We start from the raw sequence: 26,617 nt of genomic DNA, 5'->3' as shown, positions 1-26,617 counted from the left end.
TGCAGCCCTTATTTTATATTGTCTCTCCATGTTCTTCCTCCCAACATGAATCACATCACACTTCTCTGCAATGAACATCATCTGCCACCTGTCCACCCATTCGACCAACTTGTCTGTGTTCCTTTGAACTTCTACACTATCCTCTACACAGTTCACAATGCTTCCAAGTTTTGTATTGTCCAAAAGTTTTCAACTTGTGCCCTATACACCAAAGTCTAGATCATGAATATATATCAGGAAAATCATAGAAACTTACAGCACAGAAGGAGGCCATTTGGCATGTTGTACCTTTGCTGGCTCCTTGAAAGGGCAATCATGCTTTAACCCACATCCCCTCTTTTTGTCTATGACCCTGCAAGTTTCCTTATCCTCAAGTATTTATCCAACTACTTTTAAAAACTATTTGTGGAAGCAGCTTGCACCACCTTTTCAGGCAGAGTACTCTAGATCCCGATAGCAGTCTGAAAATATTTCTCCTCATCTCTCTTCTATCTGTCAATGATAGTTATTTATCCAATCACCAGAGGGAATATATTTTTCTATCTACTCTGTCAAAATTTCTCATCCTATTGAAAACCTCTGTTAGGTCATTTCTTAACCTTCTCTGTTCCAAGGAGAACAGTTCTAACTTTTCAAAGCCCTCCTCAATATTGAAGTCCCACATTCCTCATTCAGGGAGTTAGTGAAGCAGGTGCTCAGGAAGTCTACAGAAGTCTTCTGCAGAAACCAGTTACTACCAGACATGAGCACACGAGCAGTCATTCCTCTTGGAATACAGAATGACTGGGAGAATAAACAGATGTAGGACAGAGCAGAACAAGCTGTTACAAGGTGGAGGAGGAAGAAAGCAAGAAGGACTCATAGCAGAAGGTCATATCCACCCAGAGTGGTCAGGGGGTACTTAGCCTACCGGAAATGCAGCAAGGAACAATGGGTGTGATGCTGGCACTTCATTAAGGATGTCCTCACCAAAATCTGTCACTTACTGCATCAGCAACTGCAACCTCAAAGCATTGCCAGTGGCAATGAAGGTGACCATGGTGAGGAACTTATATGCATCTGGCTCCTTCCAGGTTGGAGCTGGAGATATTTGCAATATTTCGCAGATTGCCATCCACTGTTGTGTAAGGGAGATCACTGAGGCTGAGGCATATTCAAACTAACAACTACTTCATTCTCTCTTGCCTGAGACAATCAGGCGGAGTGATCATGTGGCTTTGCTGGGATTGCAGGTTTCCCCATGGTGCAGGGTGTCATTGACTGCACGTCCAACACTTTGCAGGCAATGCATCTCAACTCTGCCCTAAGCCAGAAGTGAAAGGGATTCCACTCCCTCAAAGTCCAACTGCCGTGTGATAATACACAGTGAATCATGCAGGACAAGGTTTGATTTCCTGGAAGCACTCCTGATGAATCCATTTTGCGGCAGTCCACTGTACCAGCTGCATTTGAGCCATCGTGGCAAACCAAAGGGTGATTACTGGACAACGGGACTATTGGTTAACAACATGGCTGATGACGTCAGTGAGCAGCCCTGGCACAATTGTGCAGAAATGGATACAGTCAAAGCCATGTTGCCACATGCCACATGGAATGGCGGCTTCTCATGCCGTAACATCCCAAACCTGCTGCGTTAATCATGCATTCCCGGGAAACATGGTGTTTCCATGGTGGGTGGGCTGTCATTTGCCCACCATGCCATCACTTTGATGCTTCATCACGCCGGGCACCACATTTAAAGTGCAGCTGCATGCACACCTCTCAGTGCTTCCAGACCAGGACTGCTGCAAAGGAGACAGGATGGCCCCGAATGGCAAAAAGACTGCAGCCCCCACAGTATAGTGACGCGCTCCTCAAGCACCTTTTTGACACTGTGAAGGCAACCAATGATGTCTTCCACCCCCACCTTGGCCGCGGGATGGGCTGCTGCATCACCAATCCAGCATGGATGGCGGTGGCAGCAGTGGTCAGCACCAGTGCCCTGCAAAAGAGGACAACCACCCAGTGCTGCTACAGGATGAATGATCTTATCGTGCCACCAGTGTAAGTGACTCTTCTCCTCACTCTCAACTCACACACTCACAAAACCATCACAGATCCACAATGATCTCACACCTCAAGAGACAACACCACTAACTCTCACATCTCCATCAGGCACATATCCTCTCCAGCTTACATCCTCACCCTGCTCATGGTTCCGCTTATCACAGAAACATTTCATGCAGTGCAATGCGTCCTGTTCACTCTCTTCATCTGTTTTCATGCAGGAGAGGCCTGCTCACACCAGCACGGAGAGGTCCCAGATGGAGGGGTAGAGCGGCCCACATTAGGACCCTCACTCACTATGACAAACGTACCATCATGCTGACTGGTGAGGATGTGGACCCTGCCTGCGATGACGGTGAGGTCAGCGGTGAACACCTACCTGAGGACCCTGCACCACATCATCTCTCTCTCTCAATGCAGCTGTGAGTGCTCTCTCTCTTGCTTTTGACTCTGCTGCCATGCACTAATTATCTCAACTTTAATTCACAGGGAGCTCTGCCAAGCAACCAACATCCTCAGCCAATCCCTCAGCTCCATCCATGTCCTCACCTCCAGCCAAGAGGACACCTCCTCCATTGAAGAGCTGGAAATAAGCAGCCTGGAAGACCTGTCACAGCGCTTACCCACACCCTCCACCAGGGCAGAGACATACACCTCAGTGGGACCTAGATCTAGATCAGGCTCAGGTTCACAATCTGGTGGTCACCGCATGGGCACTCGGAGGACTGCTGGGGAACAGGCATCTGTGATGTTCAAGTCAGATGACAAATATCTGGATTTGGGTCTTCCAACTCATCCTGGAGGGTTGCCAGAAGGCATGGGGACATCACGTAGAGCTGTCAGAAGCCCTCAACAGAGTGGCTTGCAAGTCGGAGGAGTGCGTCTGCCTGCTCTCTGATGAAGTGGTGCTCAAATATGCATGTATGGAGGTCCCCATGGGGAGGATGGCAGACCCTATGGAGACCGTGGTCCAGCAGAACGCGGAGATGTGTGCAGACCTGCACTCCATCGCGGGAGCCAGAGGTGAGTTCCTGCAGTGGCAACGTGAGAGGGAAATGGGATACCTCGACATCCCTCCAGGTGCTCCTTCCCCTCAAAGAGTTAGGCCTGGGCCCCCAGGCATCCGAAGGGAGGAGGAGCGGCAGCTGGGCACCCCTGAGTCGTTCACTCAGGAATCTCAGAGGCTGTCCTCTCCTCCCGGGTTCCCTTTGCATGTGATCGCCTCAACCTCATCCTCTGCACCACAGAGGGAGCAGCTGGGTGTGTCTGGAGGGAGAAGTGTGTGCATGCCAGGGCCTTTCAGAGCCTCTTGCAAGCACTCTCCCACACACACGGATCTTTCCTGTATCACATTCACCTCATGTCCTGAGCAGTTTCAATGCTTCCTGCTGGGGTTCTCTTTCAGTTGTCTATCTGAGCTGACCTGTGTCTCCACCCACCCACTGATCACACTCCCATGCAGCACCTGACCTTACCCACCACAACTCTCGTTCCACTTTTGATTTAAACAACACGGTGATGATTCAGTTTTGCTTTCGCTGCCCCATCCTTTCCCCTCCCCCAGTCACCCATTTCCTTTCCCCCATCACTGTTGATCTCCTTGGCATCACCTTCCACCTCCCTCTCGTGACCTATCAGCCACAGCCATTTTCCTTTGGGGATGTCCAGGTGAACGCGCACGTTCCCTTCCTTCCCGAAAATCCCACCCCCCATCCATATTAACCTCCTCAACCTCCTCGTTCCCACCCCCAGGATCTGTGTCTGCCTCTGAATCCCCACCAACCACCCTCGCCATCCCTTCTACAGATGCCGTTGCACCAGCACCCTCCTGCCTCACCCTGCCCTTGATCATTCTCACCATTCCTTCATACCATGCCGATCCTCAGTTCGCTCCCCAGGAGGCAGTAATGGACTCATTAGAGTCCCCCCTTGCATGTTCACCTGGACATCCCCAACTCCGAACCCCTTCCCCCTCCGGACCACTTCCTCCCTAGGAACCCCTTCCCCCTTTGGAACCCCTTACCCCCTCCAGACCCCCTCCCCATTCCAGACCCCTTGCCCCCTCTGGACTCCTTCCCCTTTCTGGGCCCCTTCGGCCCCTGGAATCCCTTCCCCCCCTACCCCAGACTCCCCCCAACTTAGTCCTCCCCCAACTCTGGACTCCCCCCTCGCTTAGTTCTTCCCCCTTCCTTACTTCTTCCCCCATCCTTACTCCCTCCCCTCTCCACACTCCTTCCTCCCCCTGGACTCCCCCCCCGCCCCTTTTCCGCACTGCTTCCCCCCTCTGAGCCCCTTCCCTTACATCTTCCACCCCCCCTTACACCTACCTCCCCAGTTGCCATCTTCTCCCCGTTACCCTCTCTTCCCTCCGTACTCCCTACCACCCCTTCCAACATCGCCCCCAATACCTTTGTTTCCCCTCCTCCCAACCTCACCCCCCTTGACACCTTCATTCTCCTTCTCCCAACCTCACCCCCCCGATACCTCTTCCTCTCCTAGTCGATCCTAGACCTTCCTCTCCCACCCCCGGTACATCTTCCTTTCTCAAACACAGCTGGATCTTCCTCTCTGCCCCCTCGACCATCACCCGTTGTGAGCAGACCTTCACCAGTGACTTTCCACCTTCTGTGAGCCTCTTCACAGCAGAGTCATGACCATGAGAATCCACCCAACATGCCGTTGCTGTCGGGCTCCAGCATCTTCTGCTCCTCGGATGCCTGCGATGTGATCAAGACCTTGGCAGTAAGTTCCGACTTCTGCACGTCACACATGTCAAGACGTGTTCTGCACCGGCGTGTTTTCCCACCGACGTGGCCGGACGATCCAGCGGGAGGGGTGATTCCGGTGGGCTGGCCTTATAATAATATCCAGATGTATTAAATGAGGTTCCCGATGTCCGATGGTGGGAAACACGGCCCTCCATCAATGGGCTGAGTGGACGATCGCAAACTGGTTTCACGACGTTGTGAAACCTTCTTGCCATATTGTCTGCTTACGCCGCCGAGCACGCCCAACCTCAGCGGGCACAGAAAATTCTGCCCAACACTTCCAATGCCCAGATCACTCTGGAGAAGCATGTGATGTGCTGCATCTGCACAACCTGACCATCATGAGGGAACAACCATTGTCACCAGCTATATCGCAAGTAGCTCAGGAGTAGGAATGAGGACAAAGGGGAGAAAGAGGGGAGGCAGCCTATAGAGCCCTTTTCTGCCTAGCTGTCCAAGAAGAACTGATCCAAATGCGATAGCAACAGCCACAACCCTAATTCACCATTCACCAACAGTCCGATATCTTAACCTTCTGTCTGTCACTGACCATCACAGCATTCCCTTGGCCACAATGCAAAAATAAAAGCCATCACAAAATAAACATCCAAAACAAATTGTTAAATCAAATCATGCAATAATACATACAAACATCAATTAAATCACCCTTGTGCATTTGCTTATTGCCTGTCTTTCATATGTCTTTATCCGCCCTAATGCCTATTTGTACATTATTTTAGGGTATAATGTCACAGTCCCTGTTAATCTTTTCTTACAGCCTCTCTTTGTCTTTTATATTATCCTTTTCCATTCCCTCTTATACATACCATAATCTTGCTGATTATTAACCAAATTTTGATAATCCTGATATTTGTCATAAACCTTGTTTTTCTGTCGTATTTTAACTTATACTTTCTTTGTCATCCAGGGCTTTGGATGCACTATGTTTTCCTTTCCAAGGACTAAGCCTGGGTTTTAACATGAACTGGATGTTTTCTGAATGCCCTCCATTGCTCAGTTACTGTTTCACTCTGCAAAATGCCTTTACCAATCTACCTGTGCTAGGTCCCTTCTTAAATCACTGAAATTAGCTCTTCTCCACTTGAGCATTTTTACCTTTGATATTTTCTGGTCTTTTTCCATAATTATTTTAAATTGAATTAAGTTGGGGTCACTGATCTCCTCCTGTAACACACTTCACTTTTCCTACTTAATTTCTCAGGACCAGATACAACACTGCTTCCTCCCTTGTTAGACCAGAGACATATTGATTAAGAAAGTTCTGGGCACAAATTAGAAATTCCTCTTCTTTCTCACCTTTAGCACCATATTGTTCCGCAGCCATATTAAGGTTATTGAAGTCTAATATTACTAATGTATTTTTCTTACATATCTTTGAAATTTGCTGACAAATTGCTTTCTCACTTCTATAAAAAAACACTCCCAACAATTTGACAACTTTCTCAAGTTAACGCTAATAGATTCAGTTCAACATTCATCTAGTATATCTTTTCTTTTAGAACTGTAACATCATTCTTAATGATTGATTATTGTCCATCTTTCCCCATCACTATGATTCCTGAACACTTGGTAACCAGGAATATTAAGAACTGCCTATGTAAATACACCATGCCATAATCCCATGTAGTAATTTGTACTTGCAGCTCAGCAACCTGATTAGTTACACTACGGGCATTGACATACATATAATTTAATTTAATACTTTGGAAGGAGTAATTTGACAAGGAAGTATTCAATGAACGGCATGGCACTAGGCAGTTCTGAGGAACAAAGGGACCTTGGTGTGTGTGTCCATAGATCTCTGAAGGTGGAGGGGCATGTTAGTGGGGTGGTGAAAAAGACATATGAGACACTTGCCTTTATCAATTGAAGCATAGATTACAAAAGTAGGGAGGTCATGTTGGAGTTGCATAGAACCTTGGTGAGGCCACAGCTGGAGTACTGTGTGCAGTTCTGGTCGCCACATTATAGGAAGGATGTGATTGCACTGGAAGGGGGTGCAGAGGAGATTCACCAGGATGTTGCCTGGGATGAAACATTTAAGTTATGAAGAGAGGTTGGATAGACTTGGGTTGTTTTCATTGGAGCAGAGAAGACTGAGGGGTGACCTGATCGAGGTGTACAAGATTATGAGGGGCATGGACAGGGTGGATAGGGAGCAGCTGTTCCCCTTAGTTGAAGGGTCAGTCACAAGGGGGCATAAGTTCAAGGTGAGAGCCAGGAGGTTTAGGGGGGATGTGAGGAAAAACTTTTTTACCTAGAGGGTGGTGACGGTCTGGAATGCGCTGCCTGGGAGGGTGGTGGAGGTGGGTTGCCTCACATCCTTTAAAAAGTACCTGGATGAGCACTTGGCATGTCATAGCATTCAAGGCTATGGGCCAAGTGCTGGTAAATGAGGTTAGTTAGGTAGGTCAGGTGTTTCTCACATGTCGGTGCAGACTTGATGGGCCGAAGGGCCTCTCCTGCACTGTGTGATTCTGTGATTCTGTAATATCTCCTTTGTCTCTTTTGCTATTTTCCTCAGTCTGGTCCCTGTAATTTTTGTGATTATTTCTGTTATTTTACTGCTGTTTAAATGTCTCTGTCCTCCTCTTATTTCTGCTCCTTCCTGCTTTTTCTGGTCCCCTGCTCCTGCCAAATAAGCTTAAATCCTCTCCAACCATACTAGATAACCCCTTCACACGAATGTTGGTCCCTGCTATGCTCAGGTGAAATCCACCCATTTTATACAGGTGGCCCCTCTCCAGAACCAGTCCCAGTGCCCCGGGAATCTGAAACCATTCTGCACCAGTTCTCCAGCCACACATATACCTATTCCTGTTTCCAAACTCACTAGCACATGGCTCTGGGAGTAATGCTGAGATTATTGTCTCTGAAGTTTAATCTTTTTTGTAGCTCATGAAGCTCTGCCGCAAGGATTTCCACAAGCTTTTTCCACCAATGCCATTGGTTCCAACATGGATCATGACTGTTCCCTTTTCCCTCACAGAACGTCCTCCAGTTGCTTGGTACCAGGATACCAACATGCCATTCGAGAATCATGCTCGTGGTTCCAAAAATGCCTGTCCAGGCCCCTAGTTATTAATCTTCAGTTTCTCTATCAATGTTCTGCCATAAAGACAGTATGAGGCAGTTTGTTGATGATTTAACAGGATTCAGTTCCTCTAACAAATCCTCCAATAATGAATCTACCCATGTCAGCATACAGAAAGACTTAGATGCAGATCCTTTAATGTGGGTTTGGACTCTAGCAGGTAATATTTACATTACATAAGTGTTTGGAATTGCCATCTTGAAGTGAAGGTCCAATAATTTTCTCTTGAGCCTTATTGGCAGCACCAATGCTGACTACTCCACCATCAACATTCTGGGGACAAAACATGGTGGAATTTTCCATGCCCGCTGGTGTTGGGCGTGATTGGTGGCGTGAACAGACAATATGGCGCAATTGGTTTTACGAGGGTGGAAACCAGTTCGTGACTGTCCACTCAGCCTGCTAACGGTGGGCCACTTTTCCTGCCATCGAACATCGGGAACCTCGTTGTAATACACCAGCACATCAATATCAGGCCAGCCCGCCGGATACATCCCCCCTGCTGGATTGTCCGTCCATGTCAGCGGGAAACCAATGTCCACGTGTTTCACACCAGCACATAAGCGACCTGCACTTTGAGGGGAACTCAGAGGTGAGTACACAGTAACGTTGTGCGGCACTCGCCAGGGTCGCCTGTTGGGCTTCAAGCTTGAGGGGCACTGGGGGGCCAGGGTTAAGGGTAGCCCTGCCGTTGAGGCGACCTGTGTGGGGGGAGGGCAAGGGCCTGCTGTTGAATGCACAAACATTTGGGACGGGGGTTAGGGTGGGCAGGGGAAGTGACCACACATTAGGGAAACCTGTATAAAGTGACCATTCCTCTGCAACTCAGACAGTTCAGACACAGTCACATTGGGATAATTGCAGTCGGTCTTTTAGCTCATCTGCCCACTCAAGCAAGGCAGAGGCATCAAAATGTCACCAAGTGCTCCGAAGCTTTTCACCCCCCTTGCACCCCCCCCACCGCCCCCCCCCCCCCCCCCCCCCCCGCCCCCCTCCAGCTGCCAGCGCAGACTGCAAAGACATGAGCATTTTAGTGGACTGCAGAACTGTTGGATGTTGTACAATCTCCTTGCTAAAGCTGACCATGGAGCAGTCACTGCTGGAGGTGCTGACAGCCCCTTGCAATGCCAGCATCCTGATTTGGACTAGTCTCCCCCATGGTTCAAGCTAAGAGTGCAGCCTTGCAGCACGGGTTAGGAGAATGCCTGTGCCTGAGGTGAGCGCACAACATGCAGTCCAGAGGGCAATCTGCTGCTAATCGGTCAGGTGGAGTGGGGCGGAGGTGGGTGGGGTTTCAGGCAAACTCTGGCCATCCAAGTGGTGGTCAGCACACTCCGGGAAGTGTAAAGGTCAGGTTCTTACTACACCCATGCTAACCATGTGTCTCTCGCTTTCCTCCTGTAGGGGGAGTACATCAAGACCATGTAGCCTGGTGAACTAGCTGTATGCCTCATGGCTTATAGAAAGCGGAGACGGTGGAGGGGAGAGGAACTGAGGCACCTGGGGTGCCTGACTGTGCAGAGGCAGGAGCAACAACCTCAGGAAGAAGGGGCGGCTGGGGCTCCGTACACACTGCCCAAGAGCCAGTGAGCCAGCGCCTAGCAACACCCAGGGCAGGATTTTTATCTCATCGGGCAGACGTGGGAGGCGGGCCCGGGAGCGGCCGCAAAACCAACCACCGCGTGCCATTGGGCCCCGACCGCGATTTCATGCTGGCTGGCTAATGAACGGCCAGCCAGTGTGAATCACCTGCTGAAATGCTCAGCCCTGCCCGGGAGGAGGGCGAGCGCAGGAGGTAACGCATGCACACAGGAGCGCTCAGTGAACGCTCCCTGAAGGCACAGAGCTGCCTCAGGGACCTGAAGGTTTTTAACATTAAAAATAAAGAATTGAAAAATAAATCTGTCACATGAGCAGGGGCATGTTAAAAATGAATTTTAAAAGTTTTTTTTTTAATCACCAGTCAACACCTCCTCCTGCCTGTGGATGAGGTTTCACAAAAATGCAAAGGCCGCTTGGCCTATTGCCCGCTCGCCAACCATGAGGTTGGACAGGCAGGGAAAAATTCAATTCAATTAATTAATTAATGGGCTTAACAGCCCTCTTAATTGTAGGTGGGCGTGCTGCCGACTGAATTATTGCGCGAGTGCACAATGACGCTGGCACGCTCGCCCGACGCATCAAGCACTATTTTTCACCTGTTCAGGTTGGGCGCTCACCCACCTGGCGAGGGAAAAATTCTGCCCCCAGGGTCTATAGACGTTGCCTTTCATTCCTGCAGATGACCGAGAACCAGTGTCGCCAAAGACAGCACATGTTTAGGGAACTGGTCGGTCACATCTGCCAGCTGCTACAGGATTTGGCGTCAGGGGGGCATGGAGGGCAAAAGCTGCCAGTGGTCGTGAAAGTGACCATGGCACTCAATTTTTATGCCAGTGACTCCTTTGAGGGCTCCACAGGTGACCTCTGTGGGATTTCACAAGCCTCCACCCACAAATGCATCCATGTGGTCCCAGATGCCATCTTCACGAGGGCACAACGTTGTGCATTTCACCAGGGACCAGGACAGCCAGGATGCAAGAGCAATTGGATTCGCCCAGATCTAGGGTTTCCCACAGGTGCAGGATGTGTTTGACTGCACTCACGTAGCGCTCAGATCTCTGCTGCAACACATGGTGGACTACATCAACCGCAAAGGGTTCCATTCACTGAATGTGCAGCTGGTGTGAGACCACCACAAACACATCCTGTAGGTGTGTGCACGGTTTCGAGCTACATCTTCAGTTGGTCACAGATCCCTGATGTCTTTCAGGGTCCACAGAGGCTGCAAGGTTGGCTCCTCGGGGACAAGGGCCACCTGCTGAGGACGTGGCTGGTGACACCCACGCGGCGGCCTCAGACTGCAGCAGAGAGAAGGTATAACAAGGCTCATGCTGCAACTCACAGTTTGGTGGAGCAAACCATCGGGATGCTGAAGATGAGGTTCTGGTGCCTGGACCGGTCTGGCGGAGCCCTGAAATATAGTTCACAGAGGGTGTCACACATCGCCGCCATCTGCTGTGCCCTTTACAACCTGGCGCTGCAACAGGGAGAAGAGATGGCTGAGGAGGAGATGGAGGAGCTGCATGTCTCCTCCGATGAGGAGGACACTGATGGGGATGAGGGTGAGAAGGTCCTCGGAGGCAACGATGACGGGGGTGAGGCCCTCTCACTGGCTAGACGAGGTAGGCGCACTTGGGAGGCCCTCATAGTTGCTAGATTTGTGGAGGATGATGATGACATGCAGTGAGGAGACACCATTGATCTCCACATCGCAGTTGTGAATGTTTGACTCCAGTCTGGCTTATCTCAGCGCCAATACCCTCTGTGAGAATGCTCCTGTCTTGGAGATGCAGTGGAGGCCCTAAAAGTCACTCGATCACAGGAGGATGATGACAACATGCAGTGAGGACACTCCATAGATCTTCACATAGCCTCTGAGAATGTCTGACTCCTGTCTGGCCAAGGGCAGCTCACTTGCGCTCCATGATCAAGGTCATCTCAGAGACGCAGCCGTGAAACTTCAGAAACATCTGATCCTTTAAACGCAACTGAGCCCTTTAGGAGCTGGAACACAGCATCAGTGGTCATAGATGCTGAAGAGATGGGGGCCAGCCACTCCATAAAGGTGCTGAGAGCACACTGAGAGAATGAGAGAACTCTGTAGCACCTGCTGACTACATTCTGGCAGCAATAACTAGCACCACCAAGGTGCAGGCATCAGTAATATTGCTAGGAAGTTTAAGGCTGGACCATTACTGTGGTCCGAAGGCTGCACAGAGCACAGGGAAGAGGCCCTGGACTGAGACACCTGCCTTTTCTCTTGTGCAGAAAGGTTTCACATCTGAGTGACAAGAGAACTGCTCATCAGAACAAGGAACCATAGGCAGGGAGACATTCTTGGGAGTTTATTGACAATAGTGAACAATATCTACAAGTGATTAACACCCATGCCCAGGCTGTGCAACGAATTCTCCTTAACTTTCCTAACCCTGCCGCTACGTCTTGTTACTCCCCGGACATCCACAGCGGAGGTGGAGGCAGCCTGCTGACTGTGACGCCCTGTCTGTGATGACTTTGGCGGACGTCCTCTGGAGGGCCAAGACCTGGAGGGCCCTGGCCTGCTTTCAGAGTCCTGCTGTGTGGCAGTGGCACCCTCCTCGGCCTGTGGAGCTGGAACTGCGGAGGTCACAGGAAGAGGGGATTCGAATGGGCCGGACACTCCCGGAGTCACCTGGATGGATAGCCCTGGAGCGTGTACCTGCTGACCTTCTTCCCTATGGGTACCCGGGGGCCCAGGCTGACTCCGTGAGTGGAAGGGGTAGCTGGAGTGAGATCGAGCTGCCCGGCACCCCTCTCACGTACACACTGTTGGAGGCCAACTATGGCATCAGCAATGGAGCTGAGCCCGCGCAGCAGTGCAGGAGTGAAGTCCTGGACCAAGGTTTCCACGGCGGCCACCATCCTGCCATTGTTGATCTTGATGCATTGGCATGCCAGCCCTATCATCTCAGAGTGAAAGCAGATGGACTCCTCCATTGTGCCTTCCAGTCTGAGGAGTACAGTGGACATCCCTTCCTGATGTTCCCTAGCTTGCCTTTGCAGCTCCAGCAACTGACATGACTGAGTCCAGAGACTCGGACTCAGCAAATTTCTGGCCTCCAGCTGTCCTCCAAGTGCTGGGGACCTGGGAAGTCCCTTCCTCCACCTGCTATGGATCAAAAAATGTGAAGTGCTCACCGATTGTGATCCCGAGGCTACTCTCAAGCTAGGTCCCACTGAGGTGTGTGTCTCTGCACTGGTGGAGGGTGTGGGTGAGCGCTGTGACGGGACTTCAGGGAGGGTGCCTTCAGATTCCTCTTCAGAGGTTTCGTTGGGGCTTGATTAGAGGCCCTGTGTCATGGACTCTGTCAGCCGTTTCCCAGATGTGCCTGTGGAAGCAAGGGGAAATAATTAGTGCATGGCAGTGGCCTGTGAAAGAGGACACATCCCTCACAGCATGGTTGTCTAATGTATGTTGCACTGCTGGACTCTCACTTGGTAGAGCACTGCCGACCTCACCATCAGCACAGGAACGGTCCAGATCCTCGCCGGCCAACTGGATGGCTCTGTTTTCAAAGTCCATGAGGACCTTGATGTCAGGTATTCCTCCACCGGTCTGCGACCTCTCCCTCTTGTTGTGAGCCAGCTTGTCCTGCATGAATAGAGATGGAGAAAGTGTAAGCAGGACGCCTGCCAGGCCAGATGATAAGTATGCCTGGCCTGTGTGGGGGTGAGTGGTCCCATAGGTGGGATGAGGACAATGAAGGTGCGTGTGAGAGAGTGAATGGTGATGTCCATTGAACTGGCAGCGACTCAGATGACTGTGGGTGTGTGATGGGTTTGTGAGCATGTGAGTTGAGAGCAATGAGAAGAGTGACTTACCCAGGTGGAATGGAGGAGATTATTCATCCTCTTGTGGCACTGGGTCACTGTCCTTTATTGAAGGGCATTGGCGCTGCCACCACCTCCCAAGCCAGGTTGGTGCTGTTGCTGCCCATCCTGCGGCCAGAGCGAGGGTAGAGGATACCCCGGCGGGCCTCCACGGCATCCAAAAGTAACTCGAGGGACGCATCACAGTACCGGAGGGCTGCAGTCTTCTTCAGTTTCAGGGCCATGTCTTCTGTGTAGCAGAGGTGGTCTGGAGGCACTGAGATGTGTGCTTGCGGCTGGACTTTAAATATGGCGCCTGGCGTGATGCAGCAGCGGGGTGATGTCAGGTGGGCAAATGAGAGCCCACCCGCCATGCAAACGGCGTGTTTCCCGTGTGTGCATAAATAATATGGCGGGTTTGGGATGATATGGCTTGAAAACTCGCCATGGTGGCTGGCGGGTAAAATGTTGTTTTACCTGCTCACTACCACACAGTGCAAATCTGGGAAAATTCCACCCACTGTTCAGAGGCTGAACCAAACCAGCAATATTTACTCCGTGACTACTCTGTGAGGAGTGGATCACCTTCTGGACCAAATCAGGAGTGTGATGGAATATTCAGCATTCACCTGAATGGGTTCATCTACAACAACACTCAAGAAACTCAGCGTCACCCAGGACAGAGTAATTCACTTGATAAGGCGATACCGCTGCCTCAACTCCTCCTCTCTCCATAATTAGTGCACTGTGACTCCAATATGTATGATCATCAGGATGTAGTACAGCTCACCAAAGTTACTTCAACAGTAAATTCATGCCCAATGATTGAGGTGTATAAAATTATGAGGGGCATAGATAGGGTAGCCAGAAAGGAACTTTTCCCCTTGATGGAGGGATCAATAACCAGGGGGCATAGATTTAAGGTAAGGGGCAGGAGGTTTAGAAGGGATGTGAGGAAGAATTTTTTCACCTAGAGGGTGGTGGGAATCTGGAACTCACTTCTTGAAAGAGTGGTAGAGGCAGAAACCCTCAAAACATTTAAGAAGTATTTGGATGTGCACTTGCAATGCCATGGCATACAAGACTATGGGCCTAGTGCTGGAAAATGGGATTAGAATAGTTAGGTACTTGTTTGACTGGCGCAGACTCGATGGGCCGAAGGGCCTTTTTCTGTGCTGTAGACCTCTATGTCTCTATGGCTCTATGGCCTCTATCACTGGGAAGGGCAAAGTGGTATTGTCATGGGAACATCAGCATCTCCAAGGTCCATTCGAAGTTGTAATGCCTCTGCTTTCATTGAGTCAATATCCTGGGATTTATTCACTAACACCATTTTGGGAGTGCCATTATCAGAGGACAGTTGCAATTCAAGGAGAATTGCTTTTCAGCACAACTAGGGATGCGCAATAAATGCTACCATGTACCATTGCTTTGGCCACGAGAACAAATAAAAAAAAACAGAGGCCTGAATTTTTCCCACGTTGGGTGGGCTCGGCGGGAGCAGGTGGGGGTGGTCAGGAACCCAGCCGCCACCTGCAATCAGGTCTGCACCGCCCTGCGTAATGCGCGACTCCGACATCAGTGTGAAGAGGCGGGCACAGGTGGGAGCGAGAACTCAATGTCCACCGGGTCCAATGGTGACCTGGCGGCCTATTCAAAAATGGTGCAGGCAGCCATGCGAAGGCTGCCATTGACTTGGAGGACCGTTGCCATGCTGAACACAGCAGGCGGGAGGGCAGATTGGTGGGGCAGTCGGCCCTACGGTTTTCTGATGAGTGTCTCGCTGCCCTCCTAGAGGAGGTGGCAGAATGTCAGGATATCCTTGTCCTAAGGGATGGGAGGAGATGGGCCTACACCAGACCTCACCAAAAGTGCCTGGAAGGAGGTGGCATCCAGGGTCGGCTCCCATGATGTGGCGAGGTGCACATGGGTGCAGTGCCGCAAGTGCTTCAATGACACCCTGCGATCAGGAAGGGTGAGAACTGTGTTGGCATGGGTCACTTAGCACAGCTGTTAGGAATGCCCCCCCACCCCCCATTACCCCCCGCCCTTACCCCCCTCAACCCCCTGCCCCACCCCACCCACCCCCCAACTCCCGAACCTCAGAATTCTTAGAGTGTGAGTGGCAAATGTCAACAAAGCAGCATCTGGCCAAGGGGGTGAGCCCTGGCTGCTTGGAATGAGTGTCTTGCGGCTCCAGAGTCACAAATCGGCTGAGCCCTGCGAGGTCTTCCTCAGGTGGGGTTGGCCAGGCTGCAATGGCGCTGCAGGTAGAGAGTGGATGAATCAATGTTCCTCTGTCCTTTCAGGAGAAGACAGCCCACAATAACGCAGAGAGGCTGTGGACTGGCGGAGGAGCGCCTCACCTTCTAATCCTGTCCAGATACGAGCAGGAGGCACTGGAGCTGGAGAAGTGCCATGCGCCTAGGTCAACAGGCCACGGTGAGGTTGGGGTGCCACAAGGAGGTAAAAGTGCAGTGCACTGAGGTCAGAATGTCTGTCATAACAACCGTTCCACTGTAGTCTCTGATGCACCTCAAACATGGAATCCCCATTGATAATGGAAAGACGAGGGCACCCTGATCTGGGTGCCAGGCATGCACAGTAACAGTGTAATGACTTCAACTAATGACATGTCCTTGTTCTTCCTTTCAGGCTCACCAGAAGACTGTTGGGGTCAGGAGCCTGAAGGACCGCCGCTCACCCCAGAGGAGACAGAGGATATAAACGCACTAGTGTCACACCCACAGGCAGGCACAGATGCCAACACCTTGGTGGGCATTAGATCGTCGGCTAGTATCTCGGTGCACAGCGGTGAGGCCACTTCACACTTGCTTGAGTTGCAGGTGAAGACAGAGAGTGCCCAGGGCGCCGACATTTGGAGGACAGCTGGGAGCCAGGAACATGCCCAGTCGGTGGCCGATGATGTCTCTGGAGTCGTCCCTGAGGCAGCAGATACTGGAAGTCCAGCAGGATGTGCGGGAGGATCTGGCGGAGATATATGAGGGAATCTGTGCCATGGACTCCGTTGTGGGGGAATCCATGCGGAGCATAAGCAATGCAATGACCCTCATGGCCGAGCGCACTGCCTCCTCCATGGAGAGAGCAGCGACTCTCATGGAAAGGCTGCTCCAGGAGCTCAATCAGGGATTCCTGGGGATATGCTCGGACCTGCAAGCCCTCACACCAGCAATGACCTCAGGTGGTCAGTGTCAGTGTGGGAGATGGATTGGGCACCCAATATCCCAGCTAGGTGCCCATCCATCAATGATGGGCAAGGAGGTCTAAAGTGACCTGATGTTGACGCACAAGCTGCTTGTTGCCCCTGCAGGCTCCCCTCAGGGCGTTCTGGATGAGGGCAGCAGCTCCTCCGCCCCTCTGCCAGTGACCGTGGCATCCGATGAGGCTGCAGCGACTGGGGAGATGCCAGCCATGGCACTGGCTGCTCCCTCCCAGGCGGGGACAGCACAGGCTCAACGGGCTAGAGGACACCCATCAAGGCCAACAGGACAGCAGAGTGAGGAGGCTGTCTCCAATGCTGGTGCCAGCGAGGGGGGAGCACCTAGACAAAGCACCTGTAAATGCAAATGTAAAGCACCTTAGTTGCAACACGTGCTTATCACTGGTGATATTTTTTTTGCCCCACTTTTAAGTTATTTATAAGTAGGTGTGATGGAGAACACCTTTCTATTTAATTTGATTTATGTGTGCCTGGCACCACACCAGTAAATGTGTTTGTGTTTAACAAGCCTCTGGGTGCTTCATTACTTCTGAAGGGGAACCCATGATGTTATGAGTGACTTGTTTGTCACTGAGCTTTATTGAAATGGCACATAGTTCATGTTGTTGACCAAGCAAATGTTGCTCTCAAGTGTCGAGTATGGAGCCTTAAGCCCTGGCATGTGTTGGTGGTTCATCTTTGGTAGTCTAGCTGAAGGAGCATTGGATCAAAGCCTCCCGGGTGTCTCTGCCTCCCTGGAGGTTGCGCAGGTCAGCGTCTACCCCCTCAGCGTTCTCCTGAGTGTGCTTGTCCTTGGACTCACTACAGGACTCATTGTCTGCTGCCAGAGCAGCTGAGTCAACATCTTCTTCCTCCCCTGCATCTCCCCTTTCCAGTGCCAGATTGTGGAGAGTGCAGCATGTAACCACTATCAGTGACACACGATCTGGGGGGTATTGCAGTGCGGCCCCTGAACGGTCCAGGCATCGGAAGCGCATCTTGAGGAGACTATGGTTCTCTCTACCACCGCCCTTGTGGAGCCGTGGCTCCTATTGTACCGCTGCTCAGCCTCTGTTCTTGGATGGCGGAGAGGCATCATGAGCCACCTTTGGAGGGGATAGCCCTTGTCGCCCAACAGCCATCCATCAAACCGAGCCGGAGCACTGAAGAGCCCCGGCACTTGTAAGAGTCACAAGATGTAAGCATCATGGGAGCTGCCTGGGTACCTTGCAGAATCAGCATCCTGTGGTCACACACTATCTGCACGTTCATGGAATGGAAGCCCTTCCTGTTGACGAAGGCACCCAGCTCACCCGCTGGTGCCTTGATGGCCACATGTGTGCAGTCAATTGCACCCTGGACGCGGGGGAAGCCAGCAATTGCTGCGAAGCCTCTGGCTCACTCAGCCTGGCTGGCCTCATCCATGCGGTAGTGCATGAAAGTCAATGCACATCTGAACAGAGCATCTGTCACCAGCTTGACACAACTGTGGACAGCTGATTGGAAAACTCCACAAAGATCACCCACCAATCCCTGGAAAGAGCCAGAGGCATAGAAGTTGAGGGCCACTATGACCTTCAGCGCCAGCATGGGGTGTCCACCCACACTGTTGGAGCTGATCTCAGGTCCGATCCTCTGACAAATGGAGGTCATTGTCTCCCTTGAGAGGCAATGCACCTCAGACATATTGAGGTAGCTGCATCGCCGCCGGTATACCCTGGCAGCAGGATAGTGGCGTCTTCTGAGGCTCCTTCCGCCTTGGACTTCCTGTTGGCCTTGCGCCCCTTGTGCCTACGCCTGTCCTCCCACAGGTCGACCCCCTGGAGGCTGAATAGGGACACCTGGCCTCCTCCCCCTTCTGGCCCTCTCTTCCTCAGAGGAGGAGGTACCTCCAGCAGAGAGCACAATCCCCATTACCAGGGTAAGAGAAGGCTGTCTGACACCTGGAAGACCCCAAGTGTTATGACTCCTCCGGAGTCCTGAACTGAAGCCTGTTATTTCTGTCACAGCAGCTCTGAAGCGAAATGAAGTTGTTCTGTTCACTTAAGCAAGTAGCAGTAAGTTATAATCTAAAGTACTAACAACTCGCATTAGCGAGTCCACTCACCCCTCTTATCCCACCCGTGGATGAGGTTTTTGAAAATGTGGCCTACCCGCCTGCCCACTGTGCCTGTGCAACGCCCTGAAAATCACATGGGCTGCGCAAAATCAAATTCAATTGGTGCCTCATGGGCCTTAACTTGCTTGTTAATTAATGGCGGGCGCGCCTCTGTTCTCATAGCGCCCGCCTACCGAAATATCGCGATGGTGCGTGGTGACATAGGGACACACACCTGACATCATCACATGTCATTTTACCTACTGGCGTGTCGAGCCCGCCCCCACACGCCGAATGTAAAATCCTGGCCAGAATAAACAATAAATCAAAAATTGAAATCAGTTTTCGAATCTGAATTAGCAAAATAGTAAAATGATAATTTATGCTATTAACTGAGCAAAATATGGAAACGACAGTTAATGGAACATTTAATGACAAAGCATAGTAATGATCAAGTAATCTAGTGTAACTGAGTAAAATGTTAAAATTATATTTTTAAAAATTAATTAATGAGTACAGTTCAATATGTATGTAAATTAAAATTAATATTTATGAACTGAAAATTGAAAAATAATCTTAAATTGCTGAATGGGAAATATTTATGAATTAATCACCTAAAAATGATCTTAACCTTAAAATTGATTGGGTTGATAAATATTTATTAATTGGAAGGATGTTCAACAGAGGGCAATGGAGAGTGGAAATGGAAAGTCTCATGGGGAAGGTAGCTGTCAGGACTGGAGGAGAGGCAGGAATGGCCTGGAGGCTCACCTTCAGCATATAAACAAGTTAGCTGAGTATCAAACCAGGGAATAATCAAGCTCTTGCTTATCAGTTCTGATATCTCTGTGGCTTGCTGTCAAGCTTTGTTTGAAAATAATCCTGCAATGTGCCTTGGGATGTTTTATTACATGAAAGGTATTGGAAAGTTGCAACTTTTTGTTGCCTTTCTGCTCCTTGATTCTATATGTGGTGTCTTGACACTGGGCCCCTTGGCAAAATTGGATTGTACATGATCAGAGCACGTGGCCTAAACAATGAGCTGACATGTGGCAGTAACATTCACACTACACAAATGCCAGGCAATGACCATCTCCAACAAGAGAGAATCTAACCTTCTCTCCTTGACATTCAGTGGCATTACCATCGTTGAATCCCACACTATCAACATCCTGGGGGTTACCATTCACCAGAAACTGAACTGGACTAGCCGTACAAATACTCTGGCTAGAGCAAGTCAGAGGCTAGGAATCCTGCGGTGAATAACTCACCTCCTGACTCTCCATAGCCTGTGCACAAGGCACAAGTCAGAAGCGCGATGGATACTCTCCACTTGCCTGGATGAGTGCAGCTCCAACACTCAAGAAGCTTGACACCGTCCAGGACAAAGCAGCCCGCTTAATTGGCACCCATCCATAAACATTCACTCCCTCCACCACCGACGCACAGTAGCAGCAATGTGTACCATCTACGAGGTGCACTGCAGGTACTCACCAAGGCTCCCTAGACAGCACCTTCCAAACTCACGACCACTACCATCTAGAAGGACAATGGCAACAGACACACAGGAACACCACCGCCTGAAAGTTTCCCTCTAAGCCATTCACTAACCTGACTTGGAAATATATCACCGTTCCTTCACTGTCGCTGGGTCAAATTCCTGGAACTCCCTTCCTAACAGCACTGTGGATGTACCAATGCCACATGGACTGCAGAGGTTCAAGAAGGCAGCCCATCACCACCTTCTCAAGTGCAATGAGGGATGGGCAATAAAAGCTGGACTAGCCAGTGATGTTCACATCCCACAAATGAATTTTTAGAAATGCAATCTGTACCATGAAGTATCAGTAGCTGAACCAGTAGTTGAAGCTGCCATCAGAACATTTTTAGTTACCTTATTGTGGACCTGGGTGGAGCAGGATTATATCTTTGAACTGCTACTGTGCAGCCTCCTCCATTTCTCTCTCTCCAAATGTTCAATCCAAATTCAATCCTTCAGCCCTTATGATCTCTGCTTATTACGTGGGTGGGCCAATTAAGGCCCGCCCAGTGTGACGTCTGCACGGAAGCGCTATGCGCTTCCTGTGCGGGTGGGGGGGATCCCAAAATCAAGAGTGTGCTCTTTCGCGCATGCACACAAAAGAGCGCACTTATCTCCCTGAGGCTAACTGCTGCCTCAGGGAGTTCAGCTCCAAATGTAAAAAACCTAAAAATAGAAAAATAAAATTTCCCTAACATGTCCCCTCATGTGACAATGTCACATGAGTTGGGACATGCCCATAATTTGTACAAAAACTTTATTAAAAATTTTTAAAACCTACATGAAACCTCATCCCGCCTGTGGATGTGGTTTCATGCTTTTTCTAATTCGCGCCAGGCTCCTGGCCTGCCCACCAACCTTAAGATTGGACGGGCAGGTCCTTTAATTACTTAATTGACTTTGTCAATAGCCTCAATTGGCCATTGACAGGTCGGTGGGCGCGCAGCTGATTTTGCTGTGACCCCGCCTTCCTGAAAATTTAAATGGGGCGATGTGACGTTGGGAGTTCCGCCCGACGACACCGCACGTCATTTTACGCGTCGACGAGTGGGCCCCGCCTCCACTCGCCAACGTGTAAAATCCTGCCCACAGAGTTTATCTTACTGTTTTCATAAAGATCTCTTATGATATCGGTTTTGAGCCAATATACTGTCAATTTTTCCTGTGCCCCAAGAAAATGAGAAATGCTTTTCCATTTATTATGATTGTGATTGTGAGGTAGATCATTATTTATTTTCACACAGGATATGTGACAAGGTGTTGTCCAGCTGTATTTCCTGATGTCGATTTCACAATCCATACTACAAAAATCTACTACAGCTAGTAGGTAGTGCCAGATTAAAATGATCCACAAAACTCAATGGCTGCCTTTTGCTATGGTCTATCAATACTGACTGTAGTGATTGGAGTTCATCAGAAAGTGCAGCTTGGCATGAAATGCATGCAGCATGTTCTTACATGCTCATATTTAATCAAAAAATATATACCTTTCATAATGACTTGAATTTTATTATGCCTTTGTTCTCTTCTTGGGTAAAGGCATGCAAGATTACTGGAAATATTATTTCAAAGTAGATAAATTTCAACATGAGATACAAGTTCAAATGGCAGCTGGGGAATTTAAATTCAGTTTATTAAATAAATCTGAAATAAAAAGATAGTATTTGTAATGGTTACCATGCAATTACCAGATTGTCATAAAAACCCATCTGGTTCCCCAATGTCCTTTAGGGAAGGTAATCTGCTATCCTTACCCAATCCGACCTATATGTGACTCCAGGCCAACAGCAATGCGGTTGACTCTTAACTGCCCTCTGAAATGACCCAGCAAGCTACTCAGTTATAAAAAACTGATATGACAAAGGATAATAAGAACAAAACCAGTTGGACCACTGACATTGACCTAAGCATTGGATTTTGACACCCAACCCAGTCCATCCTGTAAGACTCCTCATCAACATCTGGGGACTTATGCCAGAGCTATCCTACAGAATAGCCAAGCACAATTTCACATAGTCATACTCATGGAGTCACACCTTTCAGTTAAAGTCCTAGACTCTGCAATCATAATTTCCAGGTATGTAGTGTTCCAACCTGCTGAACAGGTCCACTAGAGGGGGTGGCACAATCACATACATTTGGGAGGGTGTAACCCAGGGAATCCTCAACATTGACTCCAGACCCTCTGAAGTCTCATAACTTAATAGAGAATCTTGGGATCATAGAAATTAAATGACACAGAATGAGGCCACTTGGCCTATCGTGTCTGTACCAGCCCAAACACAAGCCACCCGGCCTCACCCCACTTTCTAGCATTTGGTTTGTAGCCCTGCAAGTTACAGCATTTCAGGTAGACAACTTTTAAATGAGTTGAGGGTTTTTGCCTCTACAACCCTTTCAGGCAGTGAATTCCACATCCCTACAACCCTCTGGGTGAAAAATGTTTTCCTCATCTCCCCTCTAATCCTTATACCAATCATTTAAATTTATGCCTCCTAGTCACTGGCCTGTCTGCTATAATAAACAGCCCTTCCCATCCACTCTATCCAGGCCCCTCATAATTTTGTACCTCTCAGTCAAATCTCCCCTGAGCCTCCTCTGTTCCAAGGAGAACAACCCCAGCCTGTCCAATCTTTCCTCACGGCTGCAATTTTCCAGTCCTGGCAACATCCTTATAAATCTCGTCTGTACCCTCTCTAGTGCAATTATAGCCTTTCTGTAATGAGGTGACCAGAACTGAACACAGTACTCAAATTATGGCCTAACTAGTGTTTTATATAGCTCCAGCATCACCTCCCTGCTCTTATATTCTATGGAAAGTATTCCATATGCCTTCTTACCCACCTTATTGACCTGTCCTGCTACTTTCAGGGATCTGTGGACATTCACTCCAAGGTCCCTCACTTCCTTAGGTCAAACATGGGAAGGAAACCTGCTGGTTACTACCTACCATCATCCTACTGCATTGAACACTTAGAAGAAACACTGAGGGTAGCAAGAGAACAGAATGTGCCCTGGTGGCATGCTTCAATGTCCATTACCAATAGTGGCTCGGTGGCTCCACTACTGACTGAGCTGGCCAAGTCCTGAAGGCAATAGCTGTCAGACTGGGATGGCAGCAGATAGTGAGAGAACGAACACAAGCGAAAAACACACCTGGCTACATCCTCACCAATCTACCTGATATAGATGCATCTGTCCATGATAGTATTGGTAGGGGTGACCACCACACGGTCCTTATGGGGGCAAAGGGCGTAGCTTTCTGTGCCTGCTGGCATCCGGCGTGCTCAGCAGCACGTGTGGACAATATGGCGAGAAGGCCAGAAATTGGTTTCACCATGTTGTGAAACTAGTTTGCGATCGTCTGCTCTGCCCGTTGATGGCGGGCTGCGTTCCCCACCATCGGACGTCAGGAATCTCATTGTAATACATCTGTATATCATTATGAGGCCAGCCTCACCACAGGATCACCCGCCCACGTCGGCAGGAAAACACGTTGGTGCAGAACACGTCTTGACAAGTGTGGTGTGCAGAAGTTGGGACTTACTGCCAAAGCTTTGTTCACATCGCGGACATCCGAGCAGCAGAAGATGCTGGAACCCGGCACCAGCCACACACTGAAGGAACATCCATGGCATGCTGGGTGGATTCTCATGGGCATGTCTCTGCCGCGAAGCAGCTCACGGAAGTTGGAAAGTCCTGTTGAGGGTCTGCTCACAATGGTTAATTGTTGCGAGGGTGAAGAGGAAGGTCCAGGATTGACTGGGCGAGGAAGAGGTGCCAAAATGGGGTGCGGTTGGGATGGGGGAATGAAGGTGTCAGGTGGGAAGGACTAAGGGTGGCAGAAGAAGTAAGGGTGTCTGAAGGAGTCAGGAAGGGGGAAGGATTGGCGGGAGAGGAATCCGGGGGAGCTGAGCACCAAGGGGGGGTGTGGGGGGGGTGGTGGGAGGGGGGAGTCGGGGGGTGGAGGGGGAGGGAAAAAGTTCCAAGGGGGGAAGGGGTCTGGAGAGGGCGAAGGGTGAACATGCAAGGGAGGGCTCTGATGAGTTCATGGCTGCCTCCTGGGGAGTGAACTGAGGGTTGATGTGGAACAGGGAATGGTGAGAATGACCGAGGGCAGAGTGAGACGGTAGAGTGGGACGGTGAGGGTTCAACGGTAGCAGTAGAAGGGATGGCGAGGGTGGTTGGTGGGGACTCGGAGGCAAACACAGAGCCTGGGAGTGGGAAGGAGGAGGTCAGGGAGGTGAACGTGGATGGGGGGTGGGATTTTTGGGAAGGAAGGGAACATGCACATTCACCTGGACATCCCTGAAGGAAAAGGGTTGTGGCTGGTAGGTCACAGAGGAGAGGTGGAAGGTGATGTCGGGCAGTCAACAGTGTTGGGGGAAAGGTAATGGATGACAGGGGAAGGGGAAAAGACGGGGAGCACACGAGGAAGCGAATCCAGACCATTTTGTCCAAATCGAAAGTGAAATGACAGTCGTGGTGGGCGAGATCAGGTGCTGCATGGGAATGCGATCTTTGGGTGGACGGAGATACAGGTCAACTCAGATGGACAACTGAAAGCAAACCCCAGCAGGCAGCATTCAAAATGCTTATTCATTGAGATGAGTGTGATACGTGAAGGATACTCATGCGTGGGAGAGTGCTTGCACAAGGCTCCTAAAGGCCCTCCCACACACACACACTTCTCCCTCCAGACTCACTCGTTGGCCAGCTGCTCCCTCTGTGGTGACAGAGGACGAGGTTGAGGGGCTCATAGGCAAAGGGGACTTGGAGGGAGAGGACAGCCTCTGAGATTCCTGAGTTGATGGCCCAGGGGTGTCCAGCTGCTGCTCCTCCTCCCTTTGGGTGCCCGGGGGCCTTGGCCTAACTACTTGAGGGGGAGGAGCACCTGAAGGGACGTCGAGGTGTCCTGTTTCTCTCTCGCGTTGCCACTGCAGGAACTCACCTATGGCTCCCGCGATGGAGTGCAGGTCTGCACACATCTCCGCATTCTGCTGGACCAGGGTCTCCATGGCGTTCGCCATCCTCCCCATGGAGACCTCCATAATTGCACATGCGGGCACCACTTCATCAGAAAGCAGGAGGATGCACTCCTCAGACTTGTGTGCCACTCTGTTGAGGGCTTCCAACAGCTCTGCATGACGTTCCCACACTTTCTGTTGATTCTCCAGGATAAGTTGGATGGCCAAATCCCGAGGCTCAACATTTGACTCGGACCTCACATTTTCCAGGGAGCTCGTACAAATCTGCCTCCTCCCACTACAGGCATGTGACCATGTGGTGACCACCAGATTGTGAACCCGAGCTTGCTCTAGATCTAGGTCCCGCTGAGGTCTGTGTCTCTGCGCTGGTGCAGGGTGTAGGTAAGCACTGTGCCAGGTCTTCCAGCCTGCTTATTTCCAACTCTTCAATGGGGGTGGTGTCCTCTTGGCTGGAGGTGAGAACCTGGATGGAGCTGAGGGACTGGCTGGCTGAGGGTGTCGGTGGCTTGGCAGAGCTCCCTGTGAACCAAAGTAGAGAAAATTAGTGCATGGCAGCAGAGTCAAAAGCAGGAGAGAGAGCACTCACAGCTGCACTGAGAGATGGATGAGGTGGTGCTGGATCCTCACGAGGATATTTGCCGCCGACCTCACTGTCACCGCAGGCACAGTCCACATCCTCACCAATCAGTGCGATGGTATGCTCCTCAAAGTGAGTGAAGGGCCTAATGTGGGTCACTCCACTCCCGGTCTGGGACCTCTTCCTGCTGATATGAGCAGGCTCCTCCTACATGAAAACAGACGGAGAGAGTGTGAGCAGGACACGCGGCACTGCGTGGAATGTTTGTGTGGTGAGTGGAAACATGGATGGGATGAGTACGTGAGCTCCAGAGGGTATGAGCCTGATGGAGATGTGAGGGTGTGTGTGAGAGTTAGTGCTGTTGTCCCTTGAGGTGTGAGATCCCTGTGGACGCGTGATGGATTTGTGAGTGTGTGAGTTGAGAGTGATGAGAAGAGTGAGTTGCTGTGGTGGCACGATAAGACCATTCATCCTGTAGCGGCACTGGGTGGCTGTCCTCTTTTGCAGGGCATTAGCACTGACCACCACTGCCGCCGCCTCCCATGCTGGATTGATGATGCAGCTACCCATCCTGCGGCCAGGGCAGGAGTAGAGGGCATCAGGTCGGGCCTTAACGGCCTTCAAAAGGGGTGCGTCACTGAAGCGGGGGCCTTTCAGGGCCATCCTGCCTACTATGTGGCAGTCCTGGGCTGGAAGCACTGAGAGATGTGCACACAGCTGCACTGTAAATGTGGTGCCTGGCGTGATGAAGCAGCGAGGTGATGGCGTGGCAGGTGAATGAGAGCCCACCTGCCATGAAAACGGAGTGTTTCCC

This window comes from Cetorhinus maximus, chromosome 22 (assembly GCF_964194155.1).
Source record: "Cetorhinus maximus chromosome 22, sCetMax3.hap1.1, whole genome shotgun sequence".
Taxonomy (NCBI): Eukaryota; Metazoa; Chordata; class Chondrichthyes; order Lamniformes; family Cetorhinidae; genus Cetorhinus; species Cetorhinus maximus.
This window is presented reverse-complemented; position numbering follows the sequence as displayed.